Source organism: Arachis hypogaea, chromosome 18 (genome assembly GCF_003086295.3).
Source record: "Arachis hypogaea cultivar Tifrunner chromosome 18, arahy.Tifrunner.gnm2.J5K5, whole genome shotgun sequence".
Classification (NCBI taxonomy): Eukaryota; Viridiplantae; Streptophyta; class Magnoliopsida; order Fabales; family Fabaceae; genus Arachis; species Arachis hypogaea.
The window spans coordinates 18,316,639-18,322,901 of NC_092053.1; the positions used below are offsets into that span (position 1 = coordinate 18,316,639).

Below are 6,263 nucleotides of genomic sequence, written 5' to 3' on the forward strand. Positions count from 1 at the left end.
TTTGTTACTTTGATTATTGGTTTTCATATTTTCTTTTCAATTTCTATGACTGCGTTTGTTTACAGAGACAGGACACTAAGACAGAAACACAGAGACATAAAATTGTGTTTAACAGGGGGAGACATGGACAGAGACAATATATCCAGAGATACTGAATTAGTGTATTTTATGTCCATCCTGACAGAAAAGACACGAAGATACTAATAAAGACACAATTTATTTTTTATTTTTTCTTTCATTATTCTTGTTAATTTTTTATAATTATATTTTTTATTATTATATTTTTTATCTCAAATTTTTTGAATAAAAAAAATAAGAATAAATTGAATTTTTATAATTTGTTCTAGTTTATCACTAAATAAAATATAAAAACACAATTTTATATTTCTGTCCATCAATATTTTATCCTGTCATATTTTTAATATCTTGTCCTATCTTATATCTTATTCTCGAAAACAAACGAAGCCTATGATACTAATGTTAGAGGAATTAACTTCTCTATAGTTGTTTTGTTGTAGTGCTTTTGGGCGTTAGTCTTGCAGTCTAATAAAAAAAATGAAAATAATAAAATAAAATAAAATTATTAACAAAAGAAAATGGATCACGAAAATAGATACACCTAATGATTTTAAATGCACTTGAATTGCAAGGGGAAAGACTATTTAATAATAATAATAATAATAATAATAATAATAATAATAATAATAATAATAATAATAATAATAATAACAACCATGATGATGGGGACACTGATAAACAAATAAGTAAACTAGTAAAGAAACCTAAAAGGAAGACATGTATGCTTTGAAACAATCAAAGTGACTGTGCACAAATAAATAAATTGAGTAATAATTTCAAAAAAAAAAAAAGAAAACACACGTGTTGTACATGCACTAATTTACCATGACACCTACATCATTGTGCTCGAATTCTTTTCACATACTGAAACCATATCAGGATATATGAAAGGAAAGTAGAGTGATATTAAAATTTATTATTTTTTAGTTATTATTTAATTATTGATTAAAATTATAATTTTTCAATTTAATAATTTAATAATATATTTTATTTTATATTTTTAAATATTAATAATTAATTAAAAATAATAAATTATAATAATTTTTTAACATTTTTTATAATTAAATAATGAAGAACTTTCGAAAATTTTGTAAATATTTGTTATGAAAAATAAGAAATTGAGAGCCGTTTTTGGATTTTTTTTTTTAAATATCGAAATCGTGAGTGCTAGCTTCATATATTTGAATTTTCTTTTGTAAATTGTACCAACGGCAACTAATATTTATATTTAAATTTGATAAATCTAGATTTACACGTACAATAAAATTAATTATATTCGGTATATGTTCCATCAAAATATTCTTTTGTGTTATAGATCGGTTCCGGATTATTCTACAAGTCTTCAAAACTTTTTGATTAATAAGGAAGTAACCTTCTGAATTCGGATTCAGATGTGATACTTACAAAAAAAAGTTTCTGACGCTCAAATCAGTGAAATATTTTTGAAATAAAGAGTATAAATGTGATATTGTGATCTATTTTTTTTCTGTTTTTTTCTCAGATTTAAACGTTATTATTTATAGTGAATATGTGTAACCGACTTTTGATTAGGTATGAGATTTTTGGGCAGCAGCTTGTGTAGTGATTTATTTGTGTTTTAGTAACGTTAAATAACTGATCGAGGTATTTGTTCTTTTGACCGAGCATTTCGGGATACAAAACATAGCCTCCAATCTTGACTTGCCGAACTTATTTGTTTTAGCAAGTTGAGCTTTTAATTGCTATACATTAGTCAATTTTTAAGTGGTGTTCCTTGAGCCCCCAAGCTCAACATGCGTGTTTTTGGTGAATTGGGACAAGTTTGACCGTTTTTAACTCGTTTCGTGATTTTAAAAGCGTGTAACTGTAATAAATATTGTGTGCGGTTTTTTCTAGATAATGTCGACCCTCCATTATTACGGAATTTGAAAGGGTTTGTAATCCAACCGTTCGTTTATTGGGGATCGTGTGAAAGTGTTAATGTGGTGTGTTTACTGCCATTTGTGTCTTTGAAAAAACACAAAATCTACTATGGACTCTTTTGTTGGAGGTGAAAAAGCCATGTCGTCAAGAGATTAGTTTTATTTTGCCTTTTTGCTATCGTCCATTTTGTTTGATGGCTAGGGAAAAGGGTAAAGTAGTAGAAGTTACGAAGGAGGATATTTACAACTGGGTGCATGTCGATGTTAGACATCATGCCTCTGCCTTTTGTACCACGAATTTGCTACTTGAATTAAAATCCGCAAAGTTGGCGAAAGACGATGCTTCCTTTGGTGTTGAGCTGTTGCCTTTTAGCAGTGAAGAGCGAGTTTGTGAAAGGCAAAGAGATTGGACGTACTTCTACATGTATACTCCAGTGTTGACGGAGTTGCATGTCAAGTTTTCCTTTTTAGTTTTTGAGTGTCAGATTCTGACACAGTTGAACTGTGTCCCTTCCCAGTTATATCCTAAATTCCTGGGCCTTCTTATTAGGATTTGAATGTTTGATGAAATTTCTTGAATACTCACCTTCCTTGGATATCTTCTTCTCCTTTTTTCAGTCTAAAGGTGTGCGAAGAGGGTTGTATATCTTAGTAGCTATTCTGGACGATCTTTGTTTTTGCTGTATAAATCATCTTTTAAAAACTTCAAAGTCATGTTTGTAAAAATTCGGTCTTTTCAAAGCGAGTATCCCTTTTACTTGGATGAGGAACTAGTGGAAAGGTTCCCTCTTTACTGGTGTCCGGAGCCTATGCAGATACTAGAAGATGTTGACAGGAGCGAAGAGGAGGATTTGTTTCTAGATTTTTTTTGGTAGAAATTTTTTTGGATGGAGAGTGTTTGTTTATTTTCGAACTATTAAAATTGGAGAATGACAAAGAAGCGTTAGGGGTTTATAAAGGTAAAAGCCTTTCTATGAGATCCTTTTGATAGATGATGTTGAGCTTATGGTTTTTCTTAGTTTTTTGCTTATGTGCAGGTGGAAGGGTGACAAACTTAACCATGTCGCGGTTGCAGTCATTTCTAGTGTAGAAGAAAAAAAGTGAGAAAGAATGAATTAATCTGGATGTGGTTAAAGAGACAGCTGCCGATGTGGCTCAATCGAGTGCTTGGCCTATTGTTCAGGAAAGAAAAAGGGGTGAAGAGGAGGATTCTTTGGAAATTCTCTCCGAGGAAGAGCTGGATGTCGAGAAGTCAGTGTTTGAAAAATAGAGAAATTTGCACGACTTCGTTGACAATGGAAATACCCAGTCTTTGTGGAGTGAGAAGTTTCCTATCGCGGAGCTTTCAGATAAGGTTGCCCAACATGCCCGTGATGTTAAGATGGTCAAACGTGTGGGCCAAGAAGGTGTTGGGATGATTTGGCGTTTTGTTGTTCAATCGTGACATGCATAGGTTTTATTTTGATGACAAATATTTCATTTCAGATAGTGACTTTAAGATTGTTGTGTATGGGCCATACTGCTGAGTTAATGGGTGCTGAGGAAAGTCTTAAAGTGGCGACTTTGGAAAAGTCCTTGAAGGAAAAAGAGGCAGTAATTATTGATGTTACTGCTAAGATGAAAAGTGGAGAGTCAGAAATTGCTAACCTGCAGGATCAAATTCGTTCACTACAAGGTCAAATAAAGGAGCATGATAATGAGAAAGGAAGAATGACATCCCAGATTCATGAATTAGAAAATGATGTTCTGGAGATGTTTGCTACTGGTTTTGATCGGGCTGTTAGCCAGGTGGTTGCTTTTGCGCCCGAGTTTGACGTTGGAAAGTTAGATGTGACAAAAATAGTAGTTAATAGAGAACTTGTAGAGGATGAAGCCGACGAGCTGGAAGATGAGAATGCCGCTCCTGTTGATAAAGAAGCTTAAAAATATGTATTTGTTAAATTTGACTATGTTTATTTCGGAACTGTTTATGTGCTGAATTGTTTGTGCATGGATGTTGTGCCAATTATTATAACAGTTTGACTTTGTTTGGATTTGCTTTGAAATATATGTTTTAGTATTTGCATTGGAGCAGGATTGACATTTTGAACTTTATGAAAAGTAGATCGATTAGAGAAAGAAAGATGTCTTAAGTAATAAATTCATAGGAAATTGATGAATCCTCCTTGATAGGAGTTGCGGGGTGTCGGCCTCGTTAAAACCTGTCCGAGTAAAAGTTGTGCGAAAAATCTCATGATCAGGAAAAGAGTACCTTCCAATCCCGCAGTACATTGATGATGTTAACTGTAATAAAACTTCAAGCATGAGATGTTCCATGTATTAGGTAATATCTTTCCAGCCAGAGTTTCTAGTGAAAAAGCTCCCTTTTCCAAGATTTTCTGTTATTCTAAACGGGCCTTCCCATGTCGCGGCTAGTTTTCCATGCCATTGAGGTTTTTGGACTTCTTCGATCTTCTGAAGCACCAAGTCTCTAGTATGCAACGTCCTTGGCCAGACCTTTTTGTTATATTTCTGTTGTATATCTGTTGTATTCCAGTGTGTCGAGCTCTGTCCTTCAGACTTCTTCATTTGATGAATCGTCTAATAGCTTGGGTCGTGGTGATCCTTGAGAGATCTCTAGCGGCATCAAGGAGTCCGCACCATATACTACGCGAAAAGGGGTTTCCTTGGTTGATGATTGTGTGGTGGTATTATAACTCCATAATATTTCAGGAATTAGTTCGGCCCAATGTCCTTTTGTCTTTGTTAGTTTTTTCCTCAATTCCTGCAAGATAATTTTTTTTAGCTGCCTCAGTGAGCTCATTGCTTTGTGGGTGCTCGACAAAGAAAAAAATATGTTTGATGCAAAGATCTTGTAAAAAAGATGCAATTCGTTTATCTATAAACTGACGACCATTATCAAAAACACTTTCTTTAGGTAAACCGTATCTACATATGATGAACTTCCAAATGAAAGATCATACCTTATCCGACATTATTTTTGCAAGTGGTTATGTTTCTATCCATTTTGTAAAATAGTCTATTGCTACCAAAAGAAATTTTATCTGTCCTACTGACATGGGGTGTTACGTAACAGAGATCAAGGGTAAAGAAGACGAAGATTGATGATAAACGCAACAGAGAAGATTCTGCAACAGTGACAATGACCCCTTTCTCATAATGAGAATGTATATAACCTTATTCCGATCTGGTCCGGTATGGAAATACATGCCACTAGGCCAAAGAAAGATGATGGAGAGTTGGCCAAAATGGGAACTAAATACTTTTCGGAAAGTCTCCTCTAAATCACTAGTATGGCTATCGAAATTCAATGAAATAGAAGAAGTTTATATTGTACATGAAATGGGCCACATAAATTCTATATATAGAACTCAATCCTTCCTGTCCCAATAACCAATTGATAACAGAATTGATCAGCTAAAATAGAGTTTTAACATAATAAATCTTGATTTTCTTGCTTAGTCAAGTTATCTCAGTAAGCCTATTGTTTTTATATTCAACACCCCCTCATACTCATTTCTATACTGAATGGAGATCAAGGTCAAAGTGTTTGGTTTTGTTATGGAGGATAGGATTTGCTGTGAGAATGACAACACTGATGTTATCGCTATAAATCACTGGAGTGTTTGAACATTGGATTTGAAGTTCAGTGAACAAGTTCAATATCCACTGAAGATCTGTTTCGGCTGCAGCAATGCTCTTGAACTTAGCTTCAGCACTGGACTTGCTGACATAATGTTGCTTCCTACTTGCCCAAGAGACCAGATTGGTGCCAAGATAGACACAGAAGGCAGTTGTGGATCGACGGTCATCAACATCTAAGCCCCAATCTGAATTTGCAAAGGAAAACAAAGTCAAATCAGTACAAGGTTGAAAGAAAAGTCCTTAATTGTAACACCCTAATTAGCCTAAGCTTCACCTCGCATCGTAAAGCAAAGGTTAATCAGAGATTACGACATATGATAGTATGATGTAATAAGAATCTAGTCACGGCTCGCGGAGTTTAAGCCGGCTAGCCATATATACATACATATAACAACTTGACAGTAAAACAGCTTATACATGTTTTGTTCTCTCAAATACAAGCCTCTAGGAAAAACAAAATACAAAAGTGAGAGACATATACAAAATAAGCCAAAAAGACTCAAAAGATATCCGAATCCTCCGCTCCTGTCACCAACTAGACAACTCACCGAGGTGGGTTGCGACCTGAATCTGAAAAATACAACAAAGATATGGTATGAGAACCGGAGGTTCTCAGTATGGTAACAGTGCCCAGTGATG

General features: G+C 34.2%; 1 long non-coding RNA gene across 1 annotated transcript; it reads left to right on the forward strand.

Annotated features, from left to right (window-relative positions):
* The first annotated feature begins 2,068 nt into the window (after positions 1–2,068).
* On the forward strand, positions 2,069–4,024 carry LOC112772997 (uncharacterized). The gene is made up of 2 exons (XR_011876592.1): positions 2,069–2,938; positions 3,017–4,024. It is a non-coding gene; the product is annotated as an uncharacterized lncRNA (long non-coding RNA).
* The last annotated feature ends 2,239 nt before the right edge of the window (positions 4,025–6,263 follow it).